Source organism: Cnephaeus nilssonii, assembly GCF_951640355.1.
Source record: "Cnephaeus nilssonii genome assembly, chromosome: 9".
Taxonomy (NCBI): Eukaryota; Metazoa; Chordata; class Mammalia; order Chiroptera; family Vespertilionidae; genus Cnephaeus; species Cnephaeus nilssonii.
The window spans coordinates 82,749,261-82,764,580 of NC_137080.1; the positions used below are offsets into that span (position 1 = coordinate 82,749,261).

At 42.2% G+C, this 15,320-nt stretch overlaps 1 protein-coding gene across 9 annotated transcripts in view; it reads right to left on the bottom strand.

Moving 5' to 3' along the window:
- Positions 1–15,320, bottom strand: part of RUNX2 (RUNX family transcription factor 2) — a gene marked incomplete at its 5' end in the record, with an annotated part of 330,125 nt that overhangs the window by 145,471 nt on the left and 169,334 nt on the right. The gene's annotated exons all lie outside the window — the stretch shown is intronic.

Consider the following 15,320-nt stretch of genomic DNA (forward strand, 5'->3'; position numbering starts at 1 on the left):
TTGAAACTTATTCTCCTTAGGAGGGCACCTCATCAAGGCCCTGCTGTGTGTTTCTTAATGTTGCTGAGCTTTAATTTCCTCATCTGTGAAACAGGTTTGATAATATTATCTCAGAGAGTTGTGTAAGCATTAAATAATATAGAGTGGGTGCAAATCATCATTATCCAAAAAGTTAAAAATCTGACTCTAAACTATTCAGTGTGGCTGGGTTGCCTAGTGTTATTCGTGAAGATTTCCAAGGTCACATTCAGCATAATTCAGTATAATGCCTGGCACACAGTAGGTACTCAATGAACAACCAGTGAATGAAGTTTCCACGGTGGCTTGAGTGAATAATGGAATTTTACAAGAAGTAGTAATTAGTCATTTTCTAACTTCCCCTGCAAAGACAGTTGTGTCGGTGAGGTTTTAGCTTCTACATAAACTTCCTGACTGTCAGAACAGTCTATTAAAGGGTAGTTTTACTTAGTGGGGGTCCTTCCTGCAGATGTCCAAGATTAGCAAAAATAACTTCTCACTATCCCTGAACAACTGAGAAGATCTCTCTGCGTTTTTGGGGTGCTTTGTCTCTCAGAGGGCAAGCTGCAGTCCAGCCAATCTCTTTCAAGGACACCATCACCATCCTAAGATTCTATAATAATGACCTACTTAAGAAGAGTTACTAAAGAAAAGTAGAACACAAGAACTGCCACGTGGAGATCACTAGATTTTAGTATAAGTAATTTTAAAGGGGACAGCAATCTTTTAAAAAATTTTTCAATTACAGTTGACATAAAATATTATATTAATTTCAGATGTACAATATAGTGATTAGGCATTATATAACTTACAAAGTGATCCCCCCAATAAGGCTAGTACCCAACTGACACCACATACAGTTATTACAATATTATTGACTATATTCCCTGTGTGGGACGGCAATCTTAACAAACAAGTAATGGTCTCTAAACACCCTGGGGCCAGTGGTCGGCAAACTCATCAGTCAACAGAGCCAAATATCAACAGTACAACGATTGCAATTTATTTTGAGAGCCAAATTTTTTACACTTAAACTTCTTCTAACGCCACTTCTTCAAAATAGACTCGCCCAGGCCGTGGTATTTTGTGGAAGAGCCACACTCAAGGGGCCAAAGAGCCGCATGTGGCTCGTGAGCCGCAGTTTGCCGACCACGGCCTAGGCCTTCCCTAATATCCTGTGAAGGAACCATCAGACATCAATCCCAGCTCCACCATTTCTGGCCTGGGTGATGTTGGACAAATTATATAACCTGCCTGAGCTTCAAGCTTCCTAATCTGTATAATGGAGATAGACCTCCCCACTAAAGTTGCTATGAAGAGTAAATGAGATAATGTGATAACAAACTTAGCACATGGAAGGAACCCAATAAATGTTCACCACTGTTAAAACTTACACTGAACCTTCATTCTGTATTTAGGTTTCCAGCCCACGAACTCTAACTCTAAGAGGACAATTTTCAGGAAGCTCCCTATAGTTTTGAAGTTCACTATTTGGAGAATATATCTGTGTTAGTCATGTCAGTAGCCATTGCAATCATTTAACCTTAATCATGTTCTTTCTTAGTCTTGGTTTATCCAAGACCAAGAAATCTTAATCTCTTTTAGTGTAGTTTCTAAGACTGTACACTTTAACTTTTTTCAAAATGTTAGTGAAGAAAATATGGCTATAAAATATCTTGACTTCCAAATGCCCAATCACCAAGAAAATAACATTCAATTATAAATATACGATTACAGCACATTTGCTTTGTTGTAGACAATGATTCATGCTTACAGAAGAGAAAATTCACCTCAACCTGATCTCATAAAGGATTTCTGATCTCAACTTCCTGAAGAAACCTGAGACTTCTGAGATTCACTCTTAACTTGGATGAGTCAGAGCAGGTGACAGATGTTTTTTAGGCATCACCAGTCAATCCCAAGGTTATTAATAGGGAAGAGTACAGGGCCCAGGTCTGAGACAAACCTACCAGTTAACCACTAACAAACCAGAAACTGTCTTCATCTCAACCTCAGGCCACACAGAGCCAGTATAATCCACTCTTTCACTCTGCCCATCCAGAGTTACAGTGAATAGTTTGTCTTCTCCAGCCGGCAGAAATATGGAGGGCACACCATGTCCTACCACTCCAACCTAAAAGAATATTCTTGATTTTTGTGTCTCAGGGGATAGAGGGGCCAGTCATAGTCTTGATGCTACATCCCGGGTGGCTTTCATTAACTATAAGCACCCATAAGTTTTGAGAGGATAACTGAAATTTTCAAAAGAGATGAAAACTGCTGTTAAATATGTTTATGGTGTTTTATAAACTATAACTCATTGTTTTTACATGGCAATCTTCAGAAACAGTATCAATGCTATTTTTATGACTATACTATAGAGATTCAAATATGACAATTTAAAAACAAAACCCTTGGTGTTGGGGTTTTATGTGCACATACACACTAGTCCTTGGGAAAGCTGCATTATTAAATACCACATGAGCGTTTCAGTAGAACTCCACCCCTATTTCTCCCCAAACATCTCTCCTAGCGCCTAAAAAGGGGTATTTAAAGGGAAGTTGAACTGTAACAAACAGAGAAAAAATCAGGTCTTTCCTAGATTATGGGCCTGCTGTCTCACAGGCAGGATATGACTAATCAAAATGACTAAATGGGAAAGAAGAGAAAGAAGCAGTAGACCGAGGGCAGAGCAGAGCACCTAGGGAGCTTGGAGATAAAACCAATGAGAAAACAGCCCCCAGTTCCACCTGTGAACGCATGCTAAGGACTACCACTGGGCATGGAAGGGCAGGCACTTTATCTGGACACCTCAAATCTTCAACAGCACACTTCCCAAAGAAAACGTGGCTTCCTCTGTAAGAACAGACCAAATCTAGCTACTAAGAGTTCAACTTAAATAAAAAGCAAACAGTCATTTGACCTAAGGAATCCCTTCAGCAATTGTTCCAACTGAGGCAGAGTCTGTCAGAGACACTGCTACTCCCAAAACTGCATGGGACCACCCCACACGGCTTGTATTCTGAAAGGACACCGAAGTCCAGAGCCTGCCCGCACTTGGCAACTTCTCTCCCACCTCACTAAGTGGCGGGCAAGGCTCTGATTAGCTATCCCTTTCTCATCTACAAAGTACAAATGGTCACCACTGCCGCATGAACAGGACTTTTGAGGGGGAAACGTTTTACGTGTTGTTCTGGTGAATCAGCAAATCATCCGTTTTTGTTGAGATAAACAGCTCCTGGATGCCCACATGGCAGTGTGATATTTAAGAGACAGATAAGAAACAAAAGATATTTCTTGCCTTGAAAAATCTCACACCACCAGTTGGGGAAGTAGGACTAATAGATGTAAAACAATGAACTCAAAACTTTCAAAGCATGTACTTGTGTCTTTAAAAAAAAAAGCTGTGAAGATAGAGATGAACCACAGAACACCAATGTCAGAGTGGACTTTGTATGTCCTTCCTCTAAGGTGGTGTTCCTTCAGCTTAGGCTGCCTGGAGATTGGTTGCATCTGCTTTCCATTCTATAAACCTCCAAAGCATAGAAGCGCAGAAGGCAACATGCCCAGGGGATGCTCAAAGATGCTAATTGGGGGAGGGTTCCCATCTCTCAAGTTGTCTTTGCATAAATGGAGACGACCGTTGACTTCCTCCTGTGAGTATGAGGAGAGCAAGCTCTCTTCTCTGGGTTGGACTAGAGCTGCTGAAGATTATAACTGGTCTGGGGAAAAGGAAGGAGTGGCTGGGCATTTTCTGACGTGATATGCAGAGTCATGGGCTCTACGAGCAGCCATACTTGCAAATGACTGAAAACCTACATTTCATGTCTGCATAAGTGAACTCCAAACACTTGGGGTCATAATCAGAGAGGAATGGGGAGGGCAGATGGTTAGAAAAAAGGCATGCTAGGAAATGAACTGAATCCGGGAAGACCTGTAGAAGTCTTTCTTAATAAGTTTGAAGGGCGGGAGCGGGGGGCAGAGTGGGCAGAGAGCTTTACAGAGGCCCAGTGAAAGGTACGTGTAGAAACTCGGTGGTGGCTCCAAGCAGGCCCCCTTTTGTAAATACTTCGGTTAAACGTGTGTGGGTGTGAAGAAGGGCCTGCCTTCCTCAGGATCACGCACAGCGAGGCACTGTGGACACGGCGCTGAACTCCATGCGGAGACGGAGAAAACAAGTCTACACGGCAGAGCCTGCACCAGCACCCAGAGGCTGCTTCCTGTTTGTGCTGCCAGCAGGCTTCTGAGTAGTGTGACTTCTGCCCAAGCTCAGTGTGCCTGCAGTGAGCACCTGCTACACTTGGGGAGCAGGGGCAACTAGAGAGATCCACATCTCCCCTTCTTCTCCTCCACCCCTGTATTTCTCTTAATCAGTACTCACATCAGGCTCTCTAGACCTCAACTATTTCTTGAGAAAACTGGGGTATTTACAGTGAACAGAGTCTACTAGTTTAAGATCATGTATCTCAATCGCTACCAGGGTCAAGTAAAGTCAGTACTATTAACAGAGAGAGGCAGTGTTACAGTTTCCTATCCTCAACTACTTCTGTCACATTACTGTCATTCATAATATATACTCACATTCACATGGACATTAATTCCCATTTCAAAACAACTTAGACTAAATACTAAATGTTAAAGTCTATGTCCTCTCTAATAACCTTTTTAGCTAGACTGGATTTTTCAATGAACTTTCTCACACTGACCAAGGTGGCTGACAGAATCATTTGGCAGAAAACCAACCCAACTGAGTCACAGAACTTTAAACTGAAATTTGCGGGGGGGGGGGGGGGGGGGGAGCAGCAAACTGGCTAAAATTGCATGCTATGTAGGGTATACCGGGCATGACAAGAGATTATGAGAAGAGAAACTTAGGAGACAACAGAAGGAAAGAGAATGAGAAGTGATAAGGATAGCCTAAGACATCATAGCCTGTAACAAAATGCTAAAAGTAAAACCAGAGGGAAGTTGAACTATTAGGACAAGGTAATGAGAAGGGCCTTTCAAGTTTCTCCAACCTTTGGCTGAATGGAACTCGTAACTCTTACAGAAAATGAAGGGATTTTTTTATTTATTTAAAAGGAAAACCTAATAGAAGAAACAAAGGGTTATAGCACATGTCACACTTAACCTGGCCTGAGCCTTGGCCTACCCTGGATCTCAGAAGTAAAGCCAGCAGAGTGGGGAATAAGCTACCCACAGGTAGAACCAGAACTTGAGATACAACTGGGATGTGGTACTGGCCAATGGGAGAGACTCTTAGTCCAAATCACAGTATTGAAATGGGTATAATAAATTCAGGTTCAAATCAGTTTGATATCAACATCCAAGGTGTTAAAGAAGGTCCCGGGCATGGTGAGTCCTGCTATTGGATAGATGATGGTGCCCATGGTTCTAAGAATTGTCTCCCTGTCATTCACCCATTCATTCAAACAAAATTTATTGTGTGCCTACCTGGTACTGTGCTTAGCACTAGGGATATTAATGCCCTCATAGAGTTTTCAGTTTGGCAGGTGAGACTGATGTTAACCAACTAATCATCCAACTGTGATAAATGGAAAAAATGAGATAGATTAAACCAAAACTGAATGGTAAGCAGAAGTCTAGTAGATTAAGTAGATGAGGAATAGGAGAACTTAAGGAAAAGCAAACAGCGTGTGTCAAGTTCCTGGGACCGAGGCAGTATAGTTTTGGTCAGGCGGGGGTGGGACGGGGGGGAGTTGAGAAAGCCGGTTTGGTTAGATTACTGACACAAGGTTCAAAATAGTATGACATGAGAAAGGGAGAGCAGGCAGAGAGGAGCCAGGCTATGCAGAACCTGCTGGGCCACCCTGAGGGGCAATGAAAGGTCGCTGAGGTGTTTTTAAGTATGGCGTGACATAATCAGACATGCGGGTTTAAAATCTCCCTCTGACAGCATCATAATAGAAACAGGGCAGAAGTCCAGTCCAGGACTGGGCACATGGGGAAGGGTGTGGAGGGAAAACAGCAGTTGAAATGGACACAAGGGTGGTGCCCTCAGGAAACCGAGGAGCAGCTGAGGGCACTTAGCTGCCCCCACACATCATCTGACCTTGAAAATGAGGCTCCTGAGACGCCCCTGGCTGGATCAGGATTGACTCTGGATGAGCAAGGTAAGCCTGGGGTAATTGGCCTTGGGCCTGCAGCACTGAATTAGGCAGGCTCCACCTGGTACCTTCTGGCTCGGGGGTGAAGCCCGGACACCTGTACATTTAACGAGCTCCCCAGGTGATACTAATGTACAACCAAGTTTGAGAACAACGAACATCATTTTTACTGATGACAGTTATAAAGGAAAATTACCCAACACTGTTTTTGATGTAATCTTCCCTATCAAGAATGTTTTTCAAATAGAAGGAGCAGAACAAACATGCTAAAGAGGAAATTAAGACCCAAGAGAGGTAAGGAGATAAGGGAGAGCAATTTGCTCCTTTAAATGCATTCAAGTTTCTCCTCCAAAATGAATTATACCCCACAATACTGCAAGAATTTGCGGCAACTAATCAGCAAATGGCTTCTAGTTGACAGAGTACAGTCAACATCGACCTAGCTGGTTTCTACTGGATGCACATTGCTTTCGAATCATCATAAAGTTGAAACATTTTAGGTTGAACCAGCGTAAGCTGGGGACCATCAGCAGTTGTTTTGCAGCCATTGTTGTTACTGACTTGCTTGCAGTCCAATAAAAATCCTCAAGTCAATTTCAGTAGTCTGTGTACAATGAACTTTTCACCTTCATCGCCTACCTTTTGTGACTATTGGAAAGCAGAAGGGGTTCACTAAAACTTGCTTCCTAGGATTAATAAAGCAATAGATTAAGAGCAAACTCATCTGCCTACTGCACATCTTGACCTAAGCAAGATAATGCCTTATCTCTAATGTGATTTAGAGCTAGTTAAAAGGCCAACCAGAAAGTGGCCGTTGGTGTGGATCGGGGTTAGCTTTGAGAGAGGTTCACAGGCATGTATCCAAGGATATTAGATTCCTAATTATGTCCAGCATCTTCATCAAAGTCTTGAAGAACAAAAGCAACCTGTCTAAGCTTCAAGATGAGACAAAGTTGTAAGGACTAGCCAGCACTCTGGATGAAGATTCAGAGCCACAAAATAACCTTACAAACTAGAAAGAGGAGGTGAAAGTGCCGTAATGAAACTGAGTAAGAACAAAAGTACAGAGTTGCATCTGGTCAGCTCCAAGACAGGACGGGGGAAGCTTGGGATGCATTAACAGAGCACTACCCTCAGCCTTTCCATCGGATGCTCCTACTTCCCACCTGAACTGAATCTTGGATTTACCCAGATCAGTGGTCGGCAAACTGCGGCTCACGAGCCACATGCAGCTCTTTGGCCCCTTGAGTGTGGCTCTTCTACAAAATACCACGTGCGGGCGCGCACATACAGTGTGATTAAAACTTCGTGGCCCACGCGCATAGTCGGTTTTCAGCTCTCAAAAGAAATTTCAACCGTTGTACTGTTGATATTTAGCTCTGTTGACTAATGAGTTTGCCAATCACTGGCCCAGATCTTTTCTCCTAACCGTTTCATTTGGCTGCCGCTCATCCTCCAAGGCCACAGAATGAGCCAACTTCTCTTCAGAAGTTCTTCCATCTTTATCATAACCTACAAACTTCCAGAACATTCCCTCATGTTGGTACCTGGCTCAACATCTTCCTGGTTCCCCTGACTTGTACCGAGTCCTATGAGAAACTGTCATTCCCACTGATGACCCACCACACCAGAGCCCACTCCTGTTCACAGACTGTGACCACAGTAGGAGAATAGCACATAACTGAGCTGACTGGCTCTCCCAATTATCTCTCTCCTTAGCTGGGTCCTCAGTGATGCTCAACCAAAGCCATTTTCCTTTCACACCGTTCACCTTGGTGACAGCTCCAAACATGTATTATTATTCTCAACCGTTCCCCCCACTGCTCCTCACCTGAACCACCCTGTCAGGTTTCACCTTCCTGGGACCCTGATTTCTAGTTTCAGAAATCTCCTGGTGCCTACGTTTTCTTATTCACTAAACCAGGTTCACAATACTGACTCTTCTGTAATGGCTGTCTTTTCCAACTGTTTTTAAACAGTTAAAAAGCAAATCCTTAGCAAAATAAACAAAGCCCTAGAAAGAATCTGATAGCCTTAACTGGGAGTAGTGCTATACAATTATATTCCTGGAATATTTCTGTATAAATTGAAGTGTAAAAAAAAGAAAAAAAGGAATGAAAATACTTCTTAAACTGATAATATATGTAAAATATTTTGTTTCTTTTAATACTGCAGAGTACAATATATACCAACTCTCTGTTTAAAGCCCTGGGTAGGTGCCCACCCATGTTTAAATATCAAAATATACCACCAGAGCGTCTATTATACCAAATCTCATGCCTAACTTGCCCCTGGGTTAGCCCTGTAGATTGAATATTTCACTCAAAGTCAGCTCCCTATTGTGATCTTTGTGCCCACAGTCCAATGCAAAAGATAAAAGGGGGTGAGAGAGGTCCTTAGGCAACTAATAAAGAGAAAAGATATGCATACATGTGTGCACACACTTACATATATACACGTTTGTAAAGCTGTAACTAAATATAAAACTGAAATGAGAAAGATGATGCTTTGGAAAAAGAATGAGAGAAAGAAACTAAGATTTCCTCTGGGCAGAGACCTAAAGGCAGGCTAGAAATGGAGACATTAGTGAGACATTATGCAGGAAATGCAGCCTTATCCCAATTAGATATTAACTATGCATATCCTATTCCAGATAGGGGGAAATTATAAAGACAAGTTTTTGGAACTCAAGAAATTGATTTTTCTTGGAACATGACCCCTCTGTTTCTTCTGAAAGCATAATAAAACCAAAGCATCTTTGGTTAATAGGGAGATTCCAGCTGACAGAAGTCAGAGACCTATAAGAAACTGATCTATGGATGCTGCTAACAGGTTAAGCAATAATATGACAAGGGGACCACCAGCCCTTCACAGGGTCTTACTGAGCTTTATTCCTCAAAGCCAGCACAGGCAGGACATGAACGCTGCTCCTCCTCCCAAGGTGGCTGCCACAGCTGCACAGATGTGAAACAGTGCCTACACACAGGATCTGCACCATTTCTTCACAAAGATCGTAACCAGCATCTCCACTAAACACAATTCCTGATCACACGTGTGCATGGTAGCAGCAAATTTACTTGGCTATCCTGCCCAAGAGATCTGAAAGGAAGAAGACAGGACAAGACTTTCCAGTAACTTCAGAAATTAAAACCCAGCACCACCTAAGTAGAAGAACAGTACTTCTAACAACCTGTCATTGCATGTGATTATTTCAGTTCCTTAAGACACAGATGGCTACAGTTGAGTAGGACCACAGTGGTCATAAAGCACGAGACCTCACTTAATTCCCACTCTCCACCTCCTACAATTCTCCGCACTGACGGCACCTGCACTCACTCTTCCTGCTCACAGTCACTGAGCCTCTCATGGGTTCCTTCTCCTTCCCATTCAGAGCCACACCACCCAGCCCCTCCCAACTGCACCTCCCAACTTGCTTCACATTAAAGAATCATGTGGCCACTTGGCCCTTGAATAAAACAGTAATTTGAGACACGTACTCCTTAGTTGTGCCTTCCTACTTCTAAAAGGATTACACTAATAAATGTATCCATGCAAACACAGTGGGCTCAGGCCTAGGACAGCAAGACTCACATGCAGCCCAGGCCCCACTGGCCGAATTGGCTGAGATCCTCTCAGTGTTCACAGGAGGAGCGTTGTTTGCCAAGGGCATACAGAATCAGACTGAAGCTGGTGGGAACAACTATTTGGCCAGGTGACTGCTGATAAGATCATTGTCATTCTATAAGTCTGGCAAGTTGTTTTTCAAGATATTCCTAAAAATGTTACCTTGAATACATATACTCAAAAATACATAATCATTAAAATGATTACATTGCATTTTAAAGTATAATTCAGATACTCCTAATGCATCCTTTTAATAAAAATATTGTCTCTAAGGATCCTAAGTAATACCCAATGGAGAGAAGGAAAAGAAATTAGTCCCTTAAGACGCTTGTCACTTAGACTGTTAGCAACATGCCTGGCTTGATGAGGATGAGGTTGACAGCCTGCTAAGAAACTGGAACTCACAGTCAAGTGTAACAGCTGATGAGGCCTTCAGCGAGCCATTTCTCAGAGAAACAATTTTTCCAGCCTTCAATATATGTACTTTTCAGAGAATAAGGCTTTAATAAAAACTCCATGTAAAACCATTTTATTAATGGTAAAGAGCTGCATAAATGAAAGTTGTTAGGTACTGAAGTAGGAGGAAACAGAGACTGAATAGAAATACATGTCAGTTTCCCAAGGACACATGGTGGTGAAGAACTACGTGGATCTGAAGTTAATTCCTATATTTACCACTTACTAGAGGTAAGTGGAACCTTAGGCAAGTGTTTTAGCTTCTCTGAGCCTCAGTTTTCATAACAAAGCCACCTATCTCATAGAGCTGCTATGAGGTATCTTAGTTAACCCCATTAGAACAATACCTGGCACAAGACACACATTCAGTAAATGCTAGCTAATGGTAACTCAATCGAATAGGTACTGGAAAAATATTAGGGCTAGAATAATAATGGGCCACACTTCCTGAAGAAGTTAATGTGCTGTTCATTTATTCATCACCAAACCAAAATCACCAAGCAGAGGCACTATATGAGACAATGGAGGTACAGGGATAAACCAAACATGGCGCTAGACTTTGAAAGTTCAAAGTCTGATGGAGGAGACAGACGTGTAAACAAATAACTGTCATCAACAGACCGGTGGTATGGGAAACTGAGACTCAGCTCAGGTTGGAAGAGGCCTGGCAGAGGTGCCAGCATTTGATCTGAGTTTTGAAGAAAGAAAAGAAATGCTACCATCCTCAGCTATCTCCTGGGCTACTGCAGTAGCTTCCTAAATGATGACCCTGCTTCTACCATTGTCTCCTAATAATCTGTTCTTCACATAGTTTCCAAAGCTGTTTTTAAAAAAACATGTAATATTCTCTTGCTTCACATCCTTCAATAGCACCCCACTGCAATCAAGACAACAGAAGCTCCCTATCAGGGCCTTAAAAGCTCTCTATAATCTGGCTCCTGCCTGCCTTTCTGTATCATCCCCCTTGTTCACTACTTCCCACCTACAGGGACCTTCCTGTCCCATGAAGGCCACATTCATTCCTTCCCAAGAGCCTTTGCACGAGCTTCTCACTGCCTGAAATGTGTGCTCACAGGTCTTCAAAGCTCTTCAAAGATCCCTTTCCCAACTTTCTAATCAAAATTAGCTTCTTCCCTTCCTAAACTGCTATCACATTACCCTATTTCATTTTCTCAAAGCATTCACTATAATCTAAAATTGTCTTGTATGTATGCTTATTTGCCCATTTACTGACTATATAAGTAAAATGTAAGCTCCTGGTGAGCAGAAACTGTATCTATCTTGTTCACTTGAATAACAGAAGAGCAGAATGCTCAGCCCAAAGGTTAGACGACTGTCCCGATCCACCAAACCCAACGGCCTGAGTCAGCTCTCCTTTTAGGTGCAGTTGCCCATGCGGACAGCACTGAGTTTAAAGCAGCGATTATCTCGAGCAGTATCTCCTAGCACACTATCCCTACTCTACTGCTATAACCACATTCTGAACCCAAAGAAGGAGACATTTGTGATAGACTAGGTGTTTCCTAGCACCCAGAGACAGGCACCAGATGTCTGAAAGATAAAAAAAAGGTACAGAGGAACCAACTTCCTCAGGAAGCCATGAGGAGGCCCTGGGCCCTCAGGCAGAACATCAGCAGCTGAAGACCGCAGCAGAGTGACACCAGCAGACCAGCACTGTGAGGATGCCCGCCCACCACGTGGCTAGACCCGTGGCCCTAGAATTGCAAGAGGCACCGGAGAACACTAATTTGAAACACTAAGTGCTTATGACTCAGTGTATGGTTTCTAATTTCATTTTGCTCTTCGGGGAGTTTGACTTGCCCTTTATGTTGGCAAGTGTGAGAACTAGTGGTGACTATACAACCATGATCGTTATCCTCAGTTTTGGGGTAAGAGCTTGAGATATCAAGAGAGCCAAGCCAATGAGAGCGAACTGGGCCCTTTCGGTTACAAATGTCTTTATCCAAAGGATTACATTAACTAAAATGCAGGTGTGGCACATGACAAAGAAGCTACAAAATCCATTATAGGTAAGGCTCTTAAGTAGAACTTAAATTTAATCATGCAATTATGTAGATCCCAAACTAGAATGCTACCAAATGGTTTAACCCTGTAAGTGCTACATTGAAATGTGATTTCTCCCGTTACTGTTCATCATCAGGGATCAGTGACACCCTGGGAGAGGAAATTAGAAAGAACAGTTAATGCTAACAAGGCATCATATTCCAGCCCTTCTTGCACTGACTGCTTCTCATCTAAACTTTTTTTCGTTCAATATTTAATGAGATGCTACCACTGCACTAGGCACAAAAGAAAATAAATCCCTCTAATAAACCCCCCAAAGAGTTTATAATCTAGCAGGGCAGAAGAAAGCAAATTCACGGAAGCTATGAAATAAGGCAATCTCGGCTAAAGCTTAGAGGCTGGATAGGCAGCCTTCTAGATGAAGTTCCGGGACTCTTTCCTGAGGAAAATGACAGTGACCTAGAAGATGGGTGGCTGTTGCCAGCACAGAGACCACCGTAGATAGGACAGCCTCAGTAAGGGGATACAGAGAGAGGACTGTGGACTCAAGAAACAACAATATTATAGTCTAGGGCACAGAAAGTCAAAGTCTGATCTCTAGCACTAGCTGGTTTGGCTCTGTGGATGTAGTGTTGGCCTGCAGACTGAAGGATCCTGGGTTCAATTCCAGGCGAGGGCATGTACCTTGGTTGCAAACTCAATCCCCAGCCAGGGTCAAGGTGCCTGCAAGAGGCAACCAATCGATGTGTCTCTCTCACATCAATGTTTCTCTCTCTCTCTGTCTCCCTCCCTCCCTTCCACTCCCTCTAAAAAAATCAATGGAAAAATATCCTTGGGTGAGGATTAACAACAACAAAAAAGAATAGACTCTAATTTTCTTCTCTCCCACATATTACCTAAGACCCAATTCTCAATATGTGTGTGGTAGGCTCTAAATCATACTTATTCAATAAATTAAAAAAATTAATCCAGAGAGAAAATAATGAAATCTATCCAATTTACTTGGAAGTGGCCACTGCAATGGGTGTTCTTGGGTTTTCCTCATAATTTGAGCCATGGTAGAACTCTTCATGGTAGAAATCCTTGGTTATGGGCAGATACTTGTATTGTCTCACTAACAATATGGGAGCATTTAAAGAAAGAACACATTTAAAGAAAGTGGGTGAGGGTGGGAATCTTCAAATTTGGAAAGTTTGAGAAAGTTGTTGGGCCCAATACTTTGTGAATGTTAAAAATAAAATGAGGAAGACTTGTCTATAAATCAATTCTACTATGCTGCAACCCCAAAATGCAGAGATAATGCTCTTGTAATATAATTCCAAAAAGCAATTCGTACCTAGAAATAAACTTGTTTTATATTTTCATTTTTTGGAAATATATCCAGTGGATATTTAAACATTATTGTTAAATGACCATGATGGAGTTGCAGCATGGTATCTATAATAATAAAAGTATAATATGCTAATTAGACCGGATGTCCTTCCAGACGAAGCCGGGCTGTGAGGGAAGCCTGGGTCCTGGGTGCCTGCCAGCAGCCAGAGGGAAGCCCGGGTCCCAGGTACCAGAGGGGAGCCGGTGCCAGCAGCCAGGAGAAGGAAGGCCTACTCTTGCACGAATTTCGTGCATTGGGCCTCTAGTTGTATAAGAAAAACCATACCAGCCGAAACCGGTTTGGCTCAGTGGATAGAGCGTCGGCCTGAGGACTGAAAGGACCCAGGTTCGATTCCGGTCAGGGGCATGTACCTTGATTGTGGGCACATCCCCAGTAGGGGGTATGCAGGAGGCAGCTGATCGATGTTTCTCTCTCATCGATGTTTCTAACTCTCTATCCCTCTCCCTTCCTCTCTGTAAAAAATCAATAAAATATATTTTTTTAAAAAGAAAAAAGAAAAACCATACTGCATTAGGAGTGAAGAGACCTAATTCTGCTCTGCCACTAACTGGCTATAAACTGTAGACAAGGAGCTTAGCCTTCCTGAGCTTCCCAACAGGAGGAGGGTGGAGAGAGGCTGACAACCAGCGGAGAGCTGTCTGTGCAGGTGGCCACACACCTGATCTGCTCAGATGCTCTTCCGGCATCAACCTGCCCCACGCTCACTGCACGCACATCTGGGGGCTGGGGGGTAGGTGCCATGAAAATGCAGCTCTTCTTCACAACTTTTACCAGCTTTTTGGTTAATGATATCTAAGGTAACTTCAGATTCCAAAATGTCCCCTGGTTCTATTTTATGATGTCATCTTTAGGTTTGAAGACAAAGTCTTGAGAAAAGCATCTTCTTACTTGAATCTAACAACACACAGGTTCCAAAGACCATTTTAAAAGCATTAGTCATTAGCAAAATATAACTGGCAAACAACGAAAATTTAGAATATATATATCTATATTCTGGGATATATATATATCTTGCCATCATAAGTCCCTTACCAATCATATATAAACATTTTTATATAAGTATACATATGCTTCTCCAAGCACACAGAGTCTAAGGATTACTATAAAGACAGAAGGACAGGTATCATGAACCTTAATCAGTGATCCAAAATCCACTACTTTAAATGCAGCAGCACCTGTAGCTACAAGCTTCAAATTCACATTAGTGTAAATTTCACACCTGCATTTTTATCCAGGACACATGCCTAGTGAACACATTAACTTCTTTATCCTGCATACTAACACTTAGAGGTTTATGAGGCTAAGACATGGCGTTCTAATGTTCTTCCCTGATGCAGATACCTGGTTCTCCCCAGTGTTCAGACATTTCATTCTTATAATTCTATATTATTTTTAAAATAGATACTCAGGCATCCTCATATATTCAGACTAATATCTATGTACCCACAGAAACATACTCTAAGTAAATATCCCAGAAGACATATACCTTATATATACCTAATATATACTTAATATAAGCAGCAGAGAAGGGAAGGGAGGTCATTTAATTTATAAACAATTATGTTTATAGACCATTAAGCCACTCAAACCTAACCACGACAAAAATCGAACCATTAAAAAATACCCATTTTGAGAGTTTATTGTATATTTTGTTTTGAGTTATTTTCTCCTCTATA